Source organism: Belonocnema kinseyi, chromosome 8, assembly GCF_010883055.1.
Source record: "Belonocnema kinseyi isolate 2016_QV_RU_SX_M_011 chromosome 8, B_treatae_v1, whole genome shotgun sequence".
In the NCBI taxonomy this organism is placed as follows: domain Eukaryota; kingdom Metazoa; phylum Arthropoda; class Insecta; order Hymenoptera; family Cynipidae; genus Belonocnema; species Belonocnema kinseyi.
Window position 1 is genome coordinate 91,784,833 of NC_046664.1, and position 24,855 is coordinate 91,809,687.

General features: G+C 33.6%; 1 protein-coding gene across 7 annotated transcripts in view; it reads left to right on the forward strand.

The window, feature by feature from the left end:
• LOC117178003 overlaps nucleotides 1-24,855 on the forward strand; it is a 72,924-nt gene that overhangs the window by 37,325 nt on the left and 10,744 nt on the right. The window contains exon 1 of one of the 7 annotated variants that reach the window (XM_033369178.1): nucleotides 8,264-8,282. The exons of 5 other annotated variants lie outside the window; for them this stretch is intronic. The gene's annotated coding sequence lies outside the window, so the exon portion shown is untranslated. Of the gene's footprint in view, nucleotides 1-8,263; nucleotides 8,283-21,711; nucleotides 21,845-24,855 lie in introns of those variants that run through there. One more of the 7 variants, XM_033369176.1, reaches the window with a different exon arrangement.

Here is a 24,855-nt window from a genome sequence, read left to right on the forward strand (position 1 = left end):
TAATAAATTATAATAGTGAGGAATCATTTATCTTCAGAAAAATACTGTTCATTTTTAAGAAAATGCTTTTTACTTAATATTTTTTCATAATAACTTTAAAAAATTTTAACTTCTTCAAACTTACTGGTTAAAATTACTGAATAGTTTTTTCCGATGACTGCATGCAATTTTGGATCAATGTGAGTAATACAAAAAAATGGCATACTTGAAAATTGTTCCGCGGTATGCTGCCGCATAACGCCCGAGTGCGAGCGCGAGGACTCCCTCTACACCCGGCACTGTAACTCAATGAATTTCAATTTGTCCATTTCCTTATTAGACATTTTTAATAGTAAAAAAGTCAAGCTTTCTTTTGAGACTATTTAAAAAAAAATCGTAGAAGCCTAAATTGAAAAAAAGTTAAATAAACAATTGATTTATTGAAAAAATTGTTTAAACAATTTTTTTGTTATAAATAATAAAATAGGATGAAAGCGTGTAAAAAGCACTTTCCAAAACACTCATACAAATTTTAAATCGCGTAATTAGAAAGGAAGTTACAGGCGTTTGAAACTACCCCTGCAGGCATTGGTGTTGAAAATTCAACCCCCCCTCACTTGGGGAGGGTTGGTAATCCTGGTCTATAAGTTTGTGGATTAACTACTGTTGGGTAGGCGAACATATTCCCAGAGTTTAGAGACAATCGAAAAACATGACTTTTTGAGTTGGGGCAGTTGAGGAATAATGCCCCATGTAAGAATGTTTAATTAAAAATGCGTTTTAAATCAATTAATTGAAATAATAGAAGAAATTAAACAAAAATATAGAAGTTTATCTATTATAGATTATTCTATTATCTATGCAAAGATTATTGATATAATGAACAATCTGTGGGCATGTGATTCGACGCAGACGTTAGATCACATGCGATTTTGTAGAAAACAGTGGAAAACCAGTCATTAATATATTGCAATATCAATGAAAAGAGTAATACGCCGAATCACCTGACGCGAAGTTCGATAATAACTTGACGAGTTTATTTATTCTTTAAGCCATGCAAATTCTTAAATATCAATTTTTCTTTAATTTGCTGTTGTCACACGGAGAAAAATGGATGTTTAAATGCAGACTTTTAAAGGGTAAGATTGTAGCACCTAAAACGCAGATATTCATGCCAAACATTTACTATCTTTTTGAGTTATTAGACGTAAAAATATTTGTATATTAAACTGAAACATTTTAAGACGTATATTTTAAATATTGCAATGATGGAATATTATAATTTTGGAACATTTCCAAAGAATCCAAATTAGCCATCCTTAAATAAAATTGGATATCGATTTTTTCTGTCTAAAGGAGGTAACAATGATCTTAAGTTTTAGGTTTATTAACTCAACACCTTTGACAAAATATTTAGAAATTTAAAATAAAATTTGATTTGAAGTAACTTAAAATAGACAGAGCTTTAAATTTAGATCACAGATAATTCGTTATCCTATTAATAACCCTCGTTTCCCGTGTAGGAATCCAATCAGGGATCCGGCCGGGTCCCACCCGGGATCCGGTTGGGTAATCCAGCCAAAAAGCGGTTAAGAAATGTTGCTTCAGACGAGAAATTGGTAACTTTTTTTGTCCTTTAAGGCTTATCGTAAAGATTACGGTGAACTTTATAAGTTCAAATGAAGTGAACCAATTGTGGTAAGAAAATTGGAGTAGAATTGTATTCCCTGATAATAGAACCCCAAAGCAATTTGAAAGTCACGTGGTGATTTAAGGTTAGGAAGGACGAAAGTAAAAAGTGTATACACCAGACTATATTTTAATTTAAAATAATTATTATTTGCGCACTATGTGGGGGTTTCAAACTTATCACTAAAATAAGGTTGACTTTAACCATGAGTCTCGATTTTATTTGCGAACTTTGAAGAGACGACGCGACGTGAGTGCAAGGAGCATCCTCGTTCCAGGTGCAAAACTGAAAATTACTGAGTGTCTATGCAGACGACAGACACAGCAGGCGCTATATATGGCGGTAAATTTCAAATTGTACAGGCTAAACATTGTCTGAATATAGAAAAGTTTATAAAAATTGTATCATTTCTGTTGTTGCACATAGCAGAATCGATAACAGTTTTTTTTTTATGAATTGAAAAAGCTCATTTTTGTTTCACTGATCTAATAAATCTTTAAATTATAATTTTCAAATAATAATTCATCTAGCATCCATAATCACGTCTTTGATAATATCATGGCTCTTAAAAAATGTGTAATTTCTACAAAAACATTAACCTAACTAGTGCCCAGCCGGCTACCGACCATGGGATATAACCAGGGTTGGCCTCGCTAGTAACTGGCCGGCCCCGGACCTCGTGATTCGAGAAAAATGTAGCCCGACCGGCTCCCGCCCGGTTCCTCTCCATGAGACTCAGCCAGGAGTAGCCCGTCCGGGATACGGCCATAAACCTTGTTGTATTAGGGCCAACCGGAGGAATTTCTACACAGGTTTTATTTGGAATTTAAAATATTGAACATAACCTCAACCTGACTGAATGAATCATCTGATCGACATTTCATATCCTTTATCTGGTTTTCTTTCGTGCATGAACATTAAAGTTTAATTTTAAATTCACAAATGAGTTATAAATTAATTCCTTAAATTGTCATAGATAAGTAGAACTCCTCAATTATTTACAGGCGTTATTTGACATAACCATACATGTCATATCTGGGATATTTCAGTTGAAAATTTTAGATGCTAGAGAGTAACATCTCACTTTTTAAGATCTACAGATGCTAACTTTGACACCTAGATTTTTGTCCCATAGTTAAACATAAAATATGTTAACCCTGAAGATCTAGATGTTACGTTTGAACATCCATTTTTCTCCGTGTAGATTTTATTAATGTTAGAAAGATTTGGTTATTTTTCACTTTTCTTTTAAATTTATTTGAACTCATTTTTGGAGATATTGGAAAAAATTTATACATCACTCTGTCAAATGTAAGTTTCTTTTTCAATTATTTTAATTCCATACCACCAATATTAAGAAAATCTTTTTTGTAAAAAATATATCCTCGTTACATATTATCGAGTAACGCCGCCCAAATTTTTGGGTACACCACTCTGTGGCGAGAGTTGCAAATGCGTATATATATATATATAGCTATAGGGTGATCCGTCCTGGGTTTTCAGGGTGATGATTAATTAGCGTTTGATGAATATGTATGAGAGAAGGAAAAGGGGGCAATCGGAGAGAGACAATGAGGGTTGAGGAGAAAAGAGACGACAGATTCTGACGATCATTTGTGTAAGTGTTGGTTGGCGTCGCATGGCCCACCTCCCGTGCCAGAAACGCCCAACCTCGCACCCTTATCCCTATTCGCATACCCTGGGTCCCTGATAGTAGTATTTCAACGCATTTCAGTCTTCACTGCACAATATGTTTAAAAATGCGTTTGTAGCACCGAGTCAAAGCTTCTCTTACCGTTTCTAATGTTATAAGAAGAGGAAATAAAATTCATGATGGAAAAATTAAATTGAAAACTGTTTCGACATTTATCCAGATTAAAAAAAATCATTGGATTATTTTAAGTGATATTCTAGTCTCGATCAGAGTAAGATATTAGTGATTGCTGTTATGATATTTAAAGTTTTGCCCAAATTTTGGCCAATTTTTTCTGAAAACGTATCATTCAATAAATCGAAGGCTCAACGCATTGTGGAATGTGTAAGGGGCGCATAAATGTAATCACACTCCCACATGAATCTACACAGTTACAAGCAAGCCACGCCGCTACAGGACTGCAAGCTCGGTATTGTAATTTTGATTGCTTGGTATCTTTATACAATAAATCTAGTTATTCCACCTATTGTTGTGCATAATTTAATACATTTTACATAGCGCAGTCGGTGAATCGAAAACTTGTGCCGGGAAAGAGTGGATGTGGACGATAATATAAAGAAAAACTTGAAATTTAGAGGTTAGGATACCACGTGCTCATAAAATAAATCAGGATCGAATTCCTTAAACAACCAAAAGTTATGGAAATGGAGGGCGATTTAGCTCAAAATTGAAAGAAATTTAAGCAGAGTTACGAAATATACTCTCAGGCAACAGGAGTACAAGCTAAATCGGAGCAGCTAAAAGCGGCAGTGTTACTACATTGTGCAAGACCACAAGTGGTCGAAATAGTCAACACATTGGATCTCACGGATGCAGAAAAAACAAATGGTACCATTATACTACAAAAATTGGAAGCACACTTCAGTCCGAAATCAAATCAGAGTGTTGAAAGACACAAATTCAACAATAGAATACAAGGGGCAAATGAATCCTTCGACAATTTCGTCAAGGATTTAAAAATGATAGCAGCATCCTGTGATTATGGAGACCTAAAAAATGATCTCATCAGAGACAGAATAGTCTGTGGAATTTTCAACAAAAGGACAAAAAATCGACTTTTGTTAAAAAAGAATCTGAGTTTGCAAACAACAACAGATATATGTGGAGCAGCAGAACAGACAGAGAAACACCTAAAAGAACATTGGGAATATTCGACGCAGAGGGAAGTCGAGGTTAACGCCATACATAAAAAAGGATATCAGCCAAGCAGACAAGGAGCGAAAAAACAAAATAAGTGGAAAAATTCAACCGGTGCGCCAGGAAACTTTACGTCGACTGAAGAAAGAAAAGGAACTGGACAATATGAAAAATGCTAGAGGTGCGGATTCGAGAGACACGCTATGGATAGGTGTCCAGCCAGAAGGTCAACGTGTAATGCATGTAACAAGCCACGACACTTCGCTAGTGTAAGTATGTTGCACAAAGAAGGTAGACAATATTAATTCTAACGAAACCAATGATTGCTATAACATTTGGACTGATAGAGATAGTGACAGCGATTTAGAATTTACTCTTAGTACTGTAGGAATTAACGAATTAGAATGCAATCTAGATTCTATTGATAAGAACAATACGGAGAAAGAATGGTTTCAAGAATTTAAATTAGATACGGGGGCGCAAGTAGACGCAATGCCCGCGTACTCGTTTAGGTCTTGGAAATTACAGCATGAAATTAAACCTTGTAAGTATAAAGTAATAAACTATGAAGGTTCTCCCCTGAATGTAACAGGTCAGTTTGCGGCACGAGTAGAACATACAGGTAAAAAGCACGATCTAGAAGTAGTCATAGTAAAAACTAAAAAATCGGGTTGGCCAGTTTTAGGCTTACCATCATGCACAAAAATAGATCTTGTAAGGAGGGTTTACAACATCTCGCAGGATGAAGGTACCAGTTGGTTAAAAGAATACTCGGATGTATTCCAAGGAGTAGAAAAAATAAAAGGGGAATCTTGCAATTTCAAACTAAAACATAAATACAGGCCTGACATTGCACTATGCCAGAGGTTTGCATTCGGATTAATGGATAAATTAAAAACGGAACTAAAAAGAATGGGAAATGGGGACATTATTGTAAAAGCAGACGACAAATCACCAGAATTTGTCAGTCCTATCTTAATCAAACAAAAACCAGATAATGAAATTAAAGTTTGCATTGACCATCAAGCTTTTAACAACGCTATTGAACGTGATCCCGAAAATATTCCAACTTTTGAGGAGATCACTGCCAATATTGCAAAAGCAAACATCTTTTCAACATTAGATGCTAAATCTGGGTTTCATCAAATTGTATTAAGCTCAGAATCATCGCGATTAACAACGTTCACGACGCCTTATGGTCGTTATAGGTTCAAAAGATTACCATTCGGGGTAAAAGTAGCACCGGACGCGTTTCAAAAATTTTTCAATAGAGTTTTTGGAGATATTGACGGGGTAAAAATCTATATGGATGAAATCATAGCCTATTCTAAAACACAAGAGGAACATGATAAAATTCTACTGAAAGTCTTTGAAAGAGCTAGAAAATGGGGAGTAAAATTCAACAGAAATAAATTTAAATTCTATCAAAAGAATGTAAAATTCCTAGGTCATATAATAGGGCAAGACGGAATTCAGACAGATGATAATAGAATCAAAGCAATTTTGGAAATGCCTAGTCCTAAAAGTAAAAACGGCGTAAAAAGAATTCTTGGAATGGTAACTTTGTTTGGCAAATATATTCCAAATTTATCAGCAATAACTATTAATATGAGAAACCTAACCAAAAATGATGTAATTTGGGAATGGACAGAAAATCACGATAAGAATTTAAAAATCTCCAAATTACGCTAACAAATAGACCTGTACTTCAGCGATACAATCCAAAAGTGCAAATTATCTTATTAGTAGACAGTTCAAAAGATGGGATGCGGGCGGTAATTTAAAATACCAGGCTCCAGTGGCTTATGCGTCAAAAGTCTTGACGGAATCTCAGCAAAAATATGCACAAATCGAGAAAGGGACGCTGGCCATTACATTTGGTTGCCAGAGATTCCATCAATACTTATTTGGAAAAGAGTTCATAGTGGAAACGGATCATAAGCCATTGGAGACTATTTTTAAGAAACCTCTTAACAAATGCCCCTTGAGATTACAGTCTCAGATTAGCATTACAGCATTATGATTTTAAAGTAGTTTATAAACCGGGAAAACTGCTTTACTTTGCTGATGCACTGTCAAGGGCGACACATAATGATAAACAGTTCAAACTCGAGGAAGACGAATCTCTATTATACTTATATATAATGAAAAGTAATGATGGTCTGAGTCCTAAAATGTTAGAAAATAATCGCGGAGGAAACCTTAAAAGACTTTTATTTGCAAGAACTAACTAAATTAATAAAAGAGGGGTGGCCGGATAGTAAAGATAAGGTCGGTGAAACTATAAGATCTTATTGGAACATAAGGAATGAACTTGTCCTAGTACAAGAAATCCTTTTTAAAGGGGACCAAATAGTAATTCCTACAAGTTTGGGAGATGAAATGCTAGAGAAACTACACTATGTACACTTAGGTATAGAGAAAGCTCTCTTGAGAGCTCACGAATACCTTTACTGGCCGACAATGTCTCGAACAGTAAAAGATAAAGTTTTAAATTGTCCTGCCTGCCTAACTTACATGAGGAAAAATAAAAAAGAAACTCTCATCCTGCGAGAAAACCCAACCCGATCTTGGCAAATAATATCAGAGGATTTATTTTATTTAAAAGGCGAAAATTATTTACTGTTGGTAGATCACTACTCGAAATATCCGGAATTATATGATTTAAAGACGAACACGAATAGCACTATGATTATAAATAAATTAAAATACAGCTTCGCGCGACACGGTAAACCGGAAAAATTGTACACCGACAATGGGCCACAATTTAAAAACTGACAATTCCAAGACTTCGCCGCTGAATGGGACTTTCAACACAAAACTTCAAGTCCTAGAAACCCACAATCTAATGGTTTTATAAAAAGGCATGCACAAACTTTAAAAAAGTTGCTGAAACAGGCGACGTTTGATAATAAAGATTTATATCTCACTCTTCTGGAGTACAGAAACACAAAAATTGACAAAAACACGCCTTCTCCAGCACAGCTTTTATTCGGTAGAAGATTCAATTCAATTATTCCGTGCAAGGACTCTCTATTAAAAGGCACATCAGATAACTTGAAATACCCAAAAGTCTAGGAATATAAATAGTTGAAACAGAAAAAATACTACGACGATAAAGCGAAAGACCTAAAACCACTTAAAGTCAATGATCAAGTAATGATTTTAAACCAACAGGGAACGTGGGAACCAGGCTTGATATTAAAATTAGATAAGAGATCAAGATCATATCTAGTGAGATTATACAATAGCGATCTCACTCTGTTTAGAAACCGTAAGTTTTTGAGACCTGCAAAATTTAACAAGTTTGCTCTTGATCAAGAGAAATTCAACGAATTGTTAGAGCAGGATTTAGACAGACAGAGACTAAACAATTGTAAAACCATCAAAGATAAAGTTAGAATTGCGCTAAACAACGATAATCAATCAGAAAAACTAGCGAACGAAAGAATTGTTAACGGTAGGCCGTCACTCAATTTAGAGAACTTCGAATCTTCTGACAACACACAAACCAGAACACGATCAGGCAGGATAATTTAGCAACCAGTGAGATATCCAGACTATGTTAAAAAATCAAAAAAAAGTAGAAGGCAATTTTGTTAAGCAAAATTCAAACTTTAAAAAAAAGGGAGATGTAAGGGGCGCATAAATGTAATCACACTCCTGGTCCGTAAGGGGCACATAGCTCGTAAGCACACTCCTGGTCCCACGTGAATATACACAGTTAGATGCAAGCCACGCCGCTACTGAACTGCAAGCTCGGTATTGTAATTACAATTGCTTGGTATCTTTATACAATAAATCTAGTTATTCCACCTATTGTTGTGCATCATTTAATACACGTTACAGAATGCAGTTCGATTAAATCCGTATAAAGAATTAGGTTCTGCCGTTCTGTAGGACTTAATACAATATTCTGGGATTCTGTACATACTATTGAATGTTGTCAGAATAAAATTAAATTTTCTATCGTTTATTCATTATACAAAAAATCAATAATCATCGACAAGTCGATCAACCCCACGCTAACAGCAGAACAATAACTTTAGTTGCAATATAAAAGTTTAAAGAAGTCCCTGAAAAAACACTGAAAAAAAGGATTCTTTGTACCAAAGGAATTTTACTTGGCTGAAGTAAGTAGAAGTCCATGTTATTTTCAAAGAAATATTTATTTGAGGCAAATAAACATATGCACTTTGAAGCAAACAAATAATTTCCTTTAGCCAGACAAATGTTATTAGGATTAAGTTAATATTGTTTTATTTAAAAATACCACTTATTCGTCGGAGGGAAATATTTCTTTAAACCAAATGAATGACTCATTGTTTCAAATGAATGTCAGTTTGAACAAATCACGTAATTTAAAATATTGATGAATCTGAAACATAAAAATTCGATGAAAAATCCACCTCTCACAGGAACTCAACTTGGGTCCATTAAATGTAAACTCCAGAGCGATGACAACGACGCTATCGCAATATAGAAATTTCAAAGGGAAAAGCCGTTTGCAGCTTTACCATAAATACCAAAGAAATGTTTCTGCAAATAAAAAACACGTATGCAAAATTCAACAAATTATTAAATTTATTAAATTTGTTTGTTTTAATTACTTTGAATAAATGTTTATTTGTTATGAGTAATTCAATTCTAGTAATGAAAAGAAATATTTTCTTTAACCAATGAAATAAATATTTATGTAGGCACAATCTCTTGTACGTCTGAATAATTGCTCCATTGATATAAATGCATGAACACTTTGTGACAAGTAAATATATTTTTAATTAAAAATATTATTTTAAATTAAATCATCATTTCTTAGAGTTAAATAATCCTCAATTCTTGATTAAAGTATAGAAAAATTAATTGATTCGAATGCTTCCGAATCAATTGAAAGAGTCGAACTTATTGAATCAAAGAAATATTTCTTTGAACGACAAATCATATTTAAAAGAATCTAGACCTTTTGAAAGAGGAAAATCATTTTCTTGAATGTAAGAAATATTTATTTTAATCAAGAAAATAAAGCCAAAGAATTTATTTCTTCAGATCAGAAAAAGGTATGTGTCTGATTTAAATAAAAATTACTACTGTTAAAGAATGTTTTCTTGATGCTATGAAATAGGATTCAAATAAATGAATTTACTTGGTGTGAAAAAATTTTTTCATAGCATCTGAGCAAGTGAATCGTTAATAGGATACCATTTGTGCACGTGGATATTTAGAGGTACACAGATGGTAGACTCAACTGTACATGCCTCTAATAATGCGATCTGAATTTTAACTGAAAAGCCCGCCTGCACTTATGGGATTCTTTCAACTGTGCACGTCTCAATATGTGCGAGATACAACTGTGCACGAAACATCTGTGCAAGAGCCCAATTGTGCAATTCGATGGTTGATGGTACAATTTGGGTACGTTGTTGGCCACTGGCACATCTCTGCACATGCACAGATGTGACACTACCACTGTTCACGTCTCAATTAATACCATCAGTTGGAGAGTGTCCCACCTGTCGACGTAAAACGTTAGTTAGGTGCTACCTGTGCACGTGCACGGTTCTACCACTGGCCTTCGACATGCACAGTTGAAAGTGTCTCAACTGTGCATGTGCACAGTTGCGCCAGTGTCCAACAACGTACATATATGTACCACCAGACTTCGAGGTGCACAGTTAGACTCATGTACAGTTGCATCTCTTGCAAATTGAGGCGTACACAGTTGGGAGCATCCCATCTGTGTATGTGAACCAGATAGTGTCCGTAGCCATCGACGTGAAAATATGGGCTCGTGCACACAGTTGCATAGGATAGATTAACAAAATGCGGCAGTTGTACTAAAAAATTTAAAGTCAATTTAATCAAAATATCTTTTTTTAAACCCCGATTTTTTTCCTTTTGTTAAATTTCTAGATTTGTCCTAATATAAAGAGCATATTCCATGATAGTTTGCTCTGTGCCCGCGCCTTGAAGAAAAAAGAGAATTTTTGTTTGCTTAAAAACGGATATTCGATTTTTTGCCAGAACGAGATAAGCTACGAAAAAGATTACATGAACAAAATTGTTTATCTAGATAAATTCTAACAAAATGTTTCTTGATACTTTTTTCTATATAATGTTATTTTCGAGATTACTGAGAAAATATGTATAAAATCCTGTAGAATTAATTTTCGTTCAATATTACAAATTCATAGTTTCATTAAAAATAAAGAAGAACATAGTTGAACAGTTTCACTGATATTTAGTCGGACGCCAAAACCGCACGCTTGATAGGATATCAATCAATAGAATTATTTTGTAATTGATAGCAAGAGTCTGACGTGTTAGAATTAGGGTGACCATCATTCATTTTCGGAAAGTAGGAAAAAAAGCTTTAAAAAATGAGGACAAAGTAGGAAACAAATTTATTTTTCAAAAAAGGACAAAGTAGGATATAAAAATTTTAAAAATATGACAAAGTAGGACAGAAAAATTGGAAAAAAGAGTTCAAAGTAGAACAAAATAGTGGAAAATAGGACCAAGTAGGGCATACTAGAATACAAAAGAATTAAATAAAAAAGAAAATTTTCAAACATATTTTTCAAATAAATTGTTTTATTAAATTTTATCAACGCTCAACATCTAATATTTTTATTTTTGAACCCTGATGCATTCTAATCTATATTACAAATGCATCAGTTAAATGGCATTTAATGATAACATTTTTTACAACAAAAAGTTCCAAAAGTTCCTGTAGGACAACTAACACAAGCTCTAAAATGAGTACATGTCTGCGGAAAGCCGGCCGGATGGTCACCCTAGTTAGAATAGCCCATCACATATAAAATGTATATCAAAAACAAAATTCTATTACTAGTTAAACCAAGAAACCGTTAATAAGCATTAATTTACATAACTCTTTAATTCACAAAAATTTTGTTCTTCCCCTATTTTTGTCAAGAAGATCACCTTTTTACCCTTTTTAACGACAATAGGTATTGCGATGGCTGTAATTGTTTTAATAAAATAGCAATGGTTTAACTATTGAATTTATAAAACTTTGAAATGTACACTTTGAAAATGGAATATTTTGAAACTGAAAAAATATTTTTTAGATGGAGCAATTTTAATAAAAGTTTTTAAATTTTCAACAGCTAAAACAGGATTTTTTTCAATCTTGTTACATCTAATACGTCCGAGAAAAAAAATGCGAATTAGATCGATATAACAAACATTCTTTGAAAGTTATATAACTTTCAAATAAAGCTGTTTAAATAAACTTTGAGAAAATATTTATTATATCATATATTATTAATCATTTGGGGAAGCATTTCATAAATTTTGGCGTGTTTGCATAGGAGTTTTCGTCTTATGATACTAACTTGGAAGTGGATAATATTTCGTGGTGTTAGTAAATCCCAAAAGATCAAAACATTACGAACAAACAAAAAGTTAAAACTATACACTGAAAGCTACATTTACAACCCCAACGATGCTTAAGCTTTTCATTGACTGGAGGACCGGACGTCGACAAGAAATAAGCTCTCCTTATTTTTATTCCGGTAATAGTATTATGATACTCCGGCAAGAAATAGCAACGGTATAATCCCATCCTAGATCTCTTTATACTTTAAGCTTTTCTTGAACTTTTAAGCTACTCGTTAATTGTTGAAACATTTTTTGACAAACAGAATCTATAATTAGAGCTTATATAAGAATCTACCAATAAATTGAATCAACTATTTTTACAATTCTAGTTATCAGTATTATTATCTGGTAGTTCCTTTTTTTGGAAATCCCTGGATTATAACTTGGTATCTATGAATAACTTTCAAATTTGTCATGTAATCAAAATATTAAATAACATTGATTATTATAATATTCGAATAATTATTCGGAAATTTTCCCTACAAAATACTAAGGGAAATTCCCGACATTTTTACAGTGTATATATTGCAATTTAATTCGCGTGACGTGAAATGCAAATCAACCTGTTTTAGCATACAAAAAAATTGTTCTTAAAACTTTTAAAACAATATCAGGCTTAATATTTAATTCTCTGAAAAAGAGGTAGAAAACTCAATCCACGTCATCCAGATATTGTTGTTCCATTTATTAAAAATTCGTATATGCTCACATAACTTTTTTATTATAATCATTTTTTTACTGGTAATCAATATGGTAAGATAACATTCTTAAGATGAAATTTTGATGAGAATGTAATAAAAACATCTGATTTTTGTTCTCATTTTGGTTGAGTGTGTCACTTATCGTTGAATATTTAAATAATTAAAATTTTTTAAATCATTTTCCACATTGCTCAAGAAAAGTTTGTGTTTCCAGGAAGATTCCATTCTATAACAATTGCGTTCAATTTTGTCGGTCTGAAATTATTTCTTAAACTTTTTCTTTTAAATCGCCCCTGCGGATTGATGAAAATATTGATCCTCTGGAAACTAAAAGTACATATTTTAAGTGGATAAATTATCGAAACAAAAATAATTATTCAAGCAATTAAGAATTTGTTACATAATGGGTTATTAATATCTTAAATCTAATACTAGTTTTCCTATTAAAGACTAATTGTGTGATTGAACGTAAAAAAGTACTTTCTGTTGTGTTAGTAGAAGCTCAAAAATATTTAAACAATTAAAAATTGATTCACAAATGCTTAAAATTATTTTACCTATTATATTAAAATAAATTATAACAAAAATGGAAAAAGACTCGGAATGGACAGGGGTCACATGCGTCATTTTTGCAGAAAATGGTAAATTTCAGTTGTTAGGGGCATTTTCGGGGCTTAATAAGAGAAGGGGAGTGTCAAAATTCATATTAATGTAGCGGAAATGATTATTTACACTCTTTAAATATAAATGAGCGATAAGTATACCGCTAATTCAAATCATCGTATGGATGCTGCTGAAGCAGCGAAATTTAACAGCTGTTCATTGAAAATTCACTGACAGATTAAAAATTGAATTTCGCTGAATTGTAAGTGGATATAGACTGATTTGAATAAGTGGAACACGTATCGCTGATTCAGATTTAGACAGTAGATTTTCAGAAAATTCTAACAATCTCCCGCAATCTAAGTTTAAATCAATTAACATGAATCTCATTTTTCTGAAGATTCTTACCGGATTTTCCGGACCTTTGCGAACGTTTTAATATTAACCGATTTGACTGAAGCTTGGAGAGAATTATTTTCTCCACGAACCTCATGAAATGGGGGTGGCATGCCTTTTATTTGAAGGTCAATTTTTTAGGACCACCCTAGTTTTGCTTATCTAAGAAAAATAAAGAATAGGGATGATGGGGTATATAAAAATATGAAACAGTTTAGAAATTGCTAATATATGCTTCTTATGAAATGTTTGTCAGCTTTCAAAAAAAAAAAAGAATACAACTCGAAAAATGTAAAAGAATGAGTAGAACCGCGTTTCGTTTTGCCGTTTAGAGTTGCAATGCGGCAAAATATCAACCCGAGTTGAACGGAGAAGGTGGAGGCTTAGATTTTGGTGGAGCTGAAAGGCCGGCGGATTGTTCGTGAGAGGAGAACAATGCAGACAATGCGGTGGGAGCTGTGGTGGTGAGCCCTGGCTTACTTGCGAATACAATTACATTATGAACTCGATTACCATTTAAATGGAAACAAACGTGAAATGCTAAAATACACCACCCTCTATAACATCGTTGTATGTTCTATGTTCAATGCTACATGTTCCTTCTCTCTCCTATTCTCCGCGAAAATGGCACGAATCCGCTGTCCTCGATCATCAGTATGCAAATCGCACGCCTGTTTCAAAGAAAATGTGGTTAGCTCGCGTGATTCTATACGCACTATTTCAAAAGGTCACCTTTTACTATACAATTATTTAAGTTTGCACAATAATCCGTAAAGTTCACACACTTATCCCCTATCCTTCGCGATCGTATCTGAGGTCCGTCATTTCGTACAAAATGACGAAGGTTCGAATAATGTTAATTGAGGCAAGATCTCCACAGGAAAAAATGGTTGCAAGAAGTGTTACAGGTAATGGAAAGAGTGGGGTGCCAACGACCATAGTTAACTTATCGTGGCGTATCGGAAATTTCTCCAGCGGACTCCGCCTCATATGCTGTTTTACCCCATTCTTTCCATGAACTGCAATATTTCTTACTAATTCGTTTCTATCTGCATGGTTTGCTTATTAACATTATAATACTTCTTTGAATTGAATCCTAATAATTTTACCTGAATTTATTTAAAGAAATCTTTTTATTTAAACTTTCGTACGAAAAACGTATGAAATATCAGCAATTTTAGAAATTCAATACTTTTTTTTAAATTGTTTCTTCCCCTAGCCATAAATAAAATAAATTTACTTATAATATTTAATGTCGCCATATTTTGTAGTTTCTCATATGGCTTTGTAATAAATTGACGGATTTTTTGCATCACAGATGTTTTAGATGGTATTTCATGTTCACTTTTTTTGTAGTTAAACAAATAAGATAGGTGCGCACAATAATTAAAAATTCTAAATTAAGTTAATAATGTTTTAAAGTGGAAATATTAAATTCATTGTTTAAATAATTTTCGTTAAAACTTAATTAAATTTTTAATCTTCATTTATTATTTTATTTAATTAAATATCATAAAATTAGGGAATTAAAATTTCGATTTGATTTCTCAATTTCAGTTCGAAATAGGATGGGTGCAGTGAATTTAACCGATATTTCGTTTTCTATGAGATTTTATAATCTTGAATAAAAAATGCATTGTTGTTATTAACATATTCTCGATACATATTTTAAGATTTTTTAATACCTTGAATAGTTCCTAAAACTGTACCATTTATGTAAAACTATTCAAGATATCAAAAATTCCTGCAAGGTGTATCGAGAATCATTTGCTACTGACTTCTCCTTGAAATTTGGAACCAATCGGTTTAATACGTTATAATGTAGAGGTGAGCGTATTTATTGGTTCTTTTTATGAGCTTTTTGTTTAAATCTTACAGTTTAAGCTTTTAAGTTTAAGTTTAAGCCAAGTTCAATTGAAATAGGTTAAGAATTTCGCCGAAAATCCAACAAAGTTCCAAAATATATGATTAACCTAACACAGAAAAAACTATGTGTAATCTGTACACGGATTTCGGGGTAAGCTTGACATTGTCTGCTTGCAACCGGCAACACGTGACATGTTTACTTAAAAAGAATAATAGTTTTCATGGAGGGACAAATTTACCACCAACTTTGCAAATACAGCAAATTCTCGATTGTAGTCCCCCCGTTTTCGACCTTTTTAGAACTCGAGAGGGCCGCAGTGCGCGAGTACTCAGTCAAGTATATTGCGCAATAGCATTCATTTCAATTGGAAACGGTTCAGGCGGCACTGACTGTTTACGTTTCGATTCTCCCGAACTTAGTCCAATGTTGTTTGAAGGCGACCCCCGACACTGAACTGAAAGCGAGTCTTTGATAATGCACTGTTAGGTGCCTGTTTAAAGCACTATTTTCGAAATGCCACGAGTGAATGTAGCATTTCGTTGTAAAAACAAAAGAGCACATCACTTTCCAAATAAGAAAAAAAACTAAGGAAACTGCAGATAATGCCTCTTGTCTGCTTTCAATGATAGTTTCACCCAACTCACAGTAATATTTATTTTTTACCCGTGCGAACAGGTAATAGCAGAAAGTTTACGTCCTACTGAGGGTAATATTACCTGCAAGAAAATGTACTCCTCGTTTTTTTTCTGTGAAGGATTCTTGGTAGATTTTGTTTTGTACTTTGGCGGCGATTCGCTGCCGCGAATTCTGATTAGAAAGCAGGAAAGTTTAATATAATGGCACTTGAATTCAGTGGAACTCATTAAAATTCAAAGTACTTTAGTATATTCCAGTATGATTCTTTATAATTCTGTATATAATCAAGTAGAACCCAGTAGTGTTCATCAGAATTCAATAAGATTGATTAGGGTTTTAATCATACCGAAATATGTCAAAAAGTAGATTTTATAGTTTAGGTAATTACAAAGCTCCCCCTAAGTCTAAGAGGAAGCGATATTCTTAGATTTAGTGAAATTTATTTGATCGTTCCTGAATTTACTAGAATCCACTTTATATTTCTTTCATATATTTTAAATAGGAATAAATAGGAATAAATAGCTTGAATTAGGCGAGATTCATTCAAATTTATTTTTATTTCCCTTTAATTTCTTTGAAATTAAGTTGCTTTAATTTGTTATTTACTTGAGTTCAAACCAGTTCATTTTACTAAAATTCGGTAAGTAATATGAGTATATAGTAAGCATTTATTAGTGGAGTGGGGGAGATAGAAAAATATGATTTTAAATACTGGAAAAACTACACTACAAAAAATGTATTTTACAAACTTTGAATAAATATATTGGAAGCTTATTTCCGGAACGTAAAGTAACGCTACAATACGTTATGTATTGCAATTTTATAACATCTCATAGAGTTCAAGCTACAATAAATACATTGATTGGAATGCTCGACGGTGACTCCACGAATTACAACACTTACGATACATGTATTGTAGTATCGTCATTATAATACTGTGTTTGCAATTTTACATTACGCTTATATTGTAGAAGTTAGTGTCATAGAATCCCAACCATTTTTAGCATTGATAAAGTATACTTTTTATATTATGTGTATTATTCACATTCTTAAATCATGGGGAATCTACAATTATATAATCATACAATTATATTGTACTTTTATTATAACTATATTCATCCATCGCCGCACAAGAAAAATAGATCTTTCGTCGCTCGATTGTAACACCAATCTCTCTGGTTATACACTTGATTTCTTAATGAGCCACATCAAACGAGGGTGCTGATTCGCTGCACTCGTGCACTGATTTCACGGGCCACCTGTCGCGCTCATTCTGGACATTCCCTCCCCGTTACTTTTATCTTATTGGACACGCTGGGTGTTAGAGATTATTTTCCAATGAGAGAAGAAAATCTCTCCAAAACGAGGACAATTTTCCTCAAAAATTCAGCTCACAATTTTAAAATTAGGCAATTGTATAATTTTTAAATAGTTTTAAAGAAATATTATAAAATCTTTTTACATGGTTAATCCATTATCGATATTGAATTGACAATAATAATAAGAGTATCATATGTCCGATTTCACACAAAACACGAGTAAATATTTCACCAGAAGTTTCTTTCCTTGTTTGGAGTATTTTTGTAAATAGGGAAAATAAATAAGCACATAAGGTCTACAGATTTCATATTTCCAGTCGTGGACAATGCAAACTTGACCGATTATTTGTCTTTCTTGTACCAACATTTCCTACAAAGCCTGTGCCGATAGTTTTGGAGATCGCTCAAATTTAAAATAAGTATATAATCAGTGACTGGCGAATGAATACAGGATACAAAATTTTATAATGATTTATTTTACATTATCGTATTTATAACAAATCTTAGAAATAAATTAAAAAAAAGAAACTCATGAACTCATTTTGCAGGTCTCATTTTTCTCTTGCAATCTTCTTTTTCATTCCCTTTCTTTCTTTATTTCTTTCATTTTCTGCCTCGTCCGATAATATTCAATAAAAATATCGGTTTTATGATCGAAAAAATTTCCATAGATATTGCGGACATCGCGAGTCGATTTTTGAAGAGTATATAAAGGTTCATAAATAATATAAAAGGCATAATATGTTATTTCGAGGTAAAGTCAAGCCTCCTCTATTCTGACGTAGAAAGCTCGATTCTTTTCTTGGGGATAATGTCTGTGAGCATACGGCACTGCAGGGTGCCCTCATTGATACATGCGGTTGCCATCACAAGGGCTGACAAAGGCTGACCAGTGGCAGTAGCATTCAAATGGTAATTCGCTCACGTGTCTAATATACACGTATACACATATATGAACACGTACCCATTCACACTGATCGAGCGCATAAGACAGACCCTCTTGCACCCCTACATTTTCGCGCGAGAATCAAACCAAATATTGGCAATATCAACCCCGACATTGTCCCCAGGACCTGCCTCATTCTGATGCTCATCCTCTTTCTCTTCTCTTCCCTTCTCTAGACCCATCATAGTTCCTACAGTGGGAACTTTGTCCATTTGAATGCGCGACCCCAATGCCAATACCGACACCAGCTAAGGATATCGAAGGATTAGGATTCCCAGAGAAAGGGAGAAAGTTTACCTTCACGAGTGTTATAGTTTCGAGTGCTTCCCAGCCATTTTCATATCTTCAGTCTCCACACTTTGCTGAATATCGTCAGTCGCTTTACAAAATGGATATTAACATCATTATTATTGGTGTAAAGCGAAGCTTTAATAGTACTAAAAACAAATTACAGTGAAACTTCCATAATTCGAGTGGAATGGGGCGCGGAAAAAATTCGAATTATCGAAAAGTCGAATCATAGAATAATTCAGTTTTCAGGCTGCATCTTAATAAATAAAAATCAGTAATAATAATTTAATTTTATAATAATAATTATAAAAAATAATACGAAATAAGATAAATAAAATAAATAAGAATGTTAGACTGAAAAGACATGTGTGAAAAGACATTATATAATATTTTTAACATTGAAATGATAGGAGTTTTGACAGGGAACAAAAGAAAAATCGAATTATTGGCGGTTCGAATTATAGAACTTTCACTGCAACTAAAATTATTATTTTTGTCTCACGCAATTTTTTAATGAAAATATAAAATACCGCCGCGAAGTAATATGGATGTAATTAGTAGGGGTGTAGTTATTTGTGCTTTTGTTATGAGTACTGTTTTTTCTCTAAAAAAAAAAAGGAAAAAAATTGAAACATTCAATATTTTTCAAGCCTATGTTTCGGTCCTACAGAAAATCTTATTTTCAGGAAATCAGGCAGTACATCAGAATGCCAATCGATGTGTTCTATTACAATGAATACATTTTTAACTTAGGTAGTGTTATATTCCAATTAAAAAAATCTGCTTGCTGCGCGGCCGCATTCTCATCGCACGCTACGCTAGCGAGTTTGAGCGCGCCTATAACTTGCGTCTGTTGTTTCTCGCGCTTCGCGCTCGTTAATATATTTATCTCGCACATCGCGCTCAATTATGTGTTTACATCGCGTTACGCACTCGGTTTTCGTATTTTTTTCACATTTATGCAAAGAACTTTTGATATTAAAGATCAAAAGCATCGTCAACTGCAATTTCGTGATTGTGAATTCTTTTTTGTTAAAGATCTTTCGGCTTTAAAGAACACATTTTCATCACGTCTGTCGTGCTTTACACTCGATATTGTCCAAAATATAAACCTTTCGGCATTACGCTGAACACTATTATGTTAAATGTATATTATAGTTCTCTCTGTACTTCGGACTGGCAGTGCTTATTCAGGTATTGTAAAGTAATGTGCAAATTTCATTTTTCATGATTACTTTCTTATTCTGCGCAATTTTTTTCAGCTACTTTGCAAAATGTGTCATTTCAATAAATTTATATTATTAAAATTCATAATATGAATTGGTATTGAAACCTACGTATTGCCATTGTGAGACCAACTTTTGTCTATTGATTTTTTTATATCTTGTGCTTTTTTCAACAAATTTAATTTCTTCATTTTCAATTTTTGCGAGTAAAACAAAAACCATGTGTTCCATCAGAAAATGGTTGTTAACAAATTTTCTAATCAAAATTTAAATTGTCAATTTTTCAAAAAAATTCAAAAAGCTATTAGGTGCGCAACTAAGTTTCCGCTGTTTGCCAATAAATGGCTCCAGCAGTAAGTGCTGGTCGATTTTTACATTCAAAACGTCATGAACGAAGCTTAGACATATGGTAAAAAAAATCGTGTTGACACATTTTAGATTTTATTTTGGCGTCATATACTATTAGTTATGTGAAAATGTTTGATTTTGTGCCAAATAATCGTTATTTGCGGGAAGTGTTGATTTTCTTCTTTGATGGGAAGAAAACGGCGGCTGAAGCGGATCGAAAGCACCAAAAAGTTTGCGGAGATGCTGCTCTAAGTGAAACAACGTGCTGTGACTGGTTCCGTCGCTTCAAAGATGATGATTTCAATGTTGACGACAGTTCGCGTAAAGAAATGCAAAAAACCTTCAAAGACGCTGAATTGGAGGCATTGCTCAATGAGGATCCCTACCAAACGCAAGAATAGCTTGCTTCAGCATTAATAGTTACTCGCCAAGCCATTTCCAACTGATTGCATGCGTTGGGAATGATTAAAAAACAAGGAAATTGAGTTCCTTATGATTTGTGCCATTTTGTGCCATTTGAACGTCGTTTTTTCGCCTGTGAAAAACTGTTTCAGCGGCAAAAAAGGAAGGGTTTTCTCCATCCCATCGTGACGGGTGATGAAAAATGGATTCATTACAGCAACCCAAAGAGAAGAAAGTCATGGGGACTGCCCGATCATGCTTCTATGTCGTCGGCTTCGCCGAATAGTCACGCATCGACACTTCCCGCAAATGACGATTATTTTGCACAAAATCAAACATTTTAACACAACCAAAAGTATATGCAGCCAAAATAAAATCACTAATGTGTAAATACAGCTTTTTTACCACATGTCTAAGCTTGGTTCATGACGTTTTGAATGTCAAAATCGACCAGCACTTATTGCTGGAGCCATCTATTGGCAAACAGCGGGAACTTAGTTGCGCACCTAATATTATGATAATCTTAAAGAGCTCTCAAAAAGCAACGTTTCTCTTTATTTGGATTTGTTCTTATCGTGTGTTGTTTGGGTTAAAATATTAATTTTCGTTCGTTTTTTTTTTTTTTTTTGAAAATGCTATAACTCTGAAAATGATCTTTTTATCGAAAAAGTCGCAAGGTTAAATTGTCCGAGTTTCTGAGTAACACGAGTATCCGTACATAAAATTTTAAAATTTTGAACTCGTCCTTTCTTTTCATATCCTTATAAGGTATGCCAAAGGGCAATCCAATAGGATAATTCTTTCAAATGTTACCATGTTTACAGACTACAAACGACAACGCCAACAACGACGACAGACAGATATACCAACGTAAAAAGTATTTTTTCTGACTCAGGTGGCCTCAAAGCGTCAACATTTGATGGAATCCACGAAAATCATTTCTCACATAAAACCAATATCTTCTTATTATGAGGTGACTGACAGTTTTTAGACGACACTTCACATTGCTCTGGATGAGAAAAAACAGTACCTAAATGATGCTTTTCCCCTAGATTCTCCGAATGAAACTGTGTGGCCACAATTTGTTGCAACTTACTTGAATACCGATTTTGGTGCACAATGGAGGATCGGCGATTTTCTGTGTAGAAATCTATGGATACTAATGGAAATAGTGCATCAGAATAAGTAACTCTTAGTTATCATATAAATCATGTAGGGTCTCGTTGACAATCTTTTTCCCATTCCTTATTTTGCACTGCGATTATCCTTTTGTTTCCATTTGAAAATATTTGTGCTTTTCATGCACTTATTTTTTGTTTCAAGTTTTGAATAACTTACCAATTGCTTCATTCCTTTCATTACATTTTTTTACGAAAAGTACGTGTATAAAAAATGCAATTATTTTCAACATGGAAACAAAACAAAAATCAATACAAAATAATAAGAGAGATCAAGACTGCGGGGGACACTTAAGTTTGTAATTGAGATTCAGCTGTGGTGCGGTTCCAAACATCGAAAGAGTGAAACAATTATTTATAACATTTTGAACTAAACAACATTTTTTTCGTTCCATTTTTCTTCTTTGGCTAGTGATTTCTGGAAAAAGTAATTTTTTAAAAATCTTTTTAAATATGTATTAGTGGTTTACCAGAAAACGAAACTCAGGAAATATGTAATATATATTATCATTTATCTTTTTTCTTGAAATTCGGCGTGACTCTAAATGGAATTGGTTGCTGGTCCTTTAAAATGAAAATATTGCTCATCCTCTAAACTTAAGGAAAACGAACATTCTCCCGCAAAGGGCAGATATTAGAAAATCATACATGGGGCGAAACTATATTTTTAAATGTCATTGGAATCACTGAGAAGTTGACCGTGGAATTAAGGGTAGCATCCACCTCCCATGGCACGAGCCGCCACGTGACATGATCGCTTTGTACAAACAGTATTATGCATGCTCGTGCTGACATAAATTACTGTGGGTTTGATATTGGGCGTTGTTATTGGCTATAGACGACCACCTCCTGAGCAAAACACGTTTAAATACGAGAAAGCGCCGTTTACACCCTTACGCGCGTGTAAATGGCAATGAATCAAGGAAGTCTTTTCACGCTGTGTGATCACATTTATATTCTACTTAAAATATATTAATCAAAGTTGTCACATTATCCTGTCCACGAAGAACGATATGCGCATTCTTAATAAGCCACAAACTACCACAGAAAACTATTGGAGTGAAATTTGTTGAATCTCATTTGAAAAAATACAAAATTTATATTGCATTTGAAACATGATCTATCTAATAGTCAGAGAAAAGGTTTTTTTTTGGAGGACGTGAATATATTTTTTGCAGAAACAGAATTATTTGACTGCAAGATTATGTGAAGTCATCCGCATAAGGAACATTTTTTGTGCAAGAAGATTCATGTTGAGACAAATAAAACTCCTCTCAACCTTTTAAGAGTAAATTCCATTTGTATGAAGAAAAATCTAAACTTATTTTGACGTCTGTATTAAGAAGTATCGAAAGTGATTGGCCAATAAAAAATTGAAAACTTGATTTTCAGAAGGACAACGCTTAGGACTCTGTGTTGTCCCTTTTCTAGCCTGAAACATTAGTTGCAGTGACGAGTAAAAGTATAGTTGATTTTCGTGTGAAAAATTGAAGAAAGAATAAATCTAAGATTATAAAATCTGTTATAATTTTCTAAATGTGGTGAAATGATACCACTTTTTCGGCATCTGGTAACAAAATCCTTTGATATCCTAAACGAGCTAATATAGATGAAATAGGAGAGAATAATGTTTGTAAAGTTTTACTAATTGTAATCCAAAGTAGAATCTGATCTACTGGTAGTAACCTCCATCAGAATTTGGAGGATACCCGTTTGGCTAGAGTACATCTCTTTCTTCAGTTTTGACCTTTATTTTATTTATTAAGAAGCATCCGGAGTGGAAGGTCAATAAAAAATTAAAAACTTGATTTTAAGAATGGTAACGTTTCGGGCGTGATCCCTTTTCAAACCTGAAATATTAGTCGCTAATGATAACCCACTATAAAGATAAACTATTCTAACTAAAATGGATATCCTCCAAATTTTGATAGAGGTTTCTACTAGTAGATCAGATTCCACATTTGATTACAATTGGTAACACTTTTACAAAAAGACTCTCGTCTTTCGTCTAGATTAGTTATTTAAAGAAATCAAAGGATTTTTGTACATGTTCAAGCCATTGGAATTAAACGGATTTACAATTAGACTTTAAAATGGAACAATACATGTTATTATAAGTCCTTATTTTTGTGTTAGGTCTATGAAGAAAGGCTCTGCTAGAACTCGTACTTCAAGTTCCTATGAAAAATTTATAATTCTGGGTTCCTTTTCAGTAATAGATATTTCTTTTTGATGCAACTCCCGTGGAACCAAAAATTAGTTCTGATAGAAACATTTAATTTTTCCTAATAAAACAAAGAATTAAACAAAATGCCTCTTGAAATCATAAATTTAGTTAGTTATGCCATCTAAATAAATTGTTTCCAAGGGTTCGAAAATCTTTTTCACATGAAAGTAATAACAGAAGATTTGAAGCTAATTTATGGACCTAGGATACAATAAAATAATGTCTCCATATCTAAAAACAATAGCGATATTATTTTAGGAGCCCAGCATATATATAATTGAAGGGCCTTTGGAGAGGTTTGGCAAAGGAATTTGTAAAACATGTTGGACTTCCCACGTGTTATCGTTAAGTGTTTGCTAAAAATCTCTAGGGATGCTACTCACATCAATGACGTACGCACGTAGGTACGTACGAGTAGAACATATAGAACGTGAAAAGATCAGGGATCTCTGTGACCTGTGTTCAATGTTGATTCAGGGTGTGCAACATTACACGTGCCTGATGTAGACGAACGTAAAGCTCCCTCGATCTAAACTTCAGCACGCGTCACGATTACGCGATTACGCGATTACGCGTGTCATCTCGGGCCGAGGTTGGGGCGCAAACTCATCCATAGAAGAAGAGATCCACGGATGGTGTCTGGCACGAGCAATGACGTGGAAGACACAAGCACACCCTTCTGTCTCAAACCCCTGTCAAGTAATGTGCCCATCTGCCAATGGGGAAAAGATATGCGACCTTTTCCATCTTTCTACCCAATTTTTATATGAACGCTTTTTACATTGATTCTA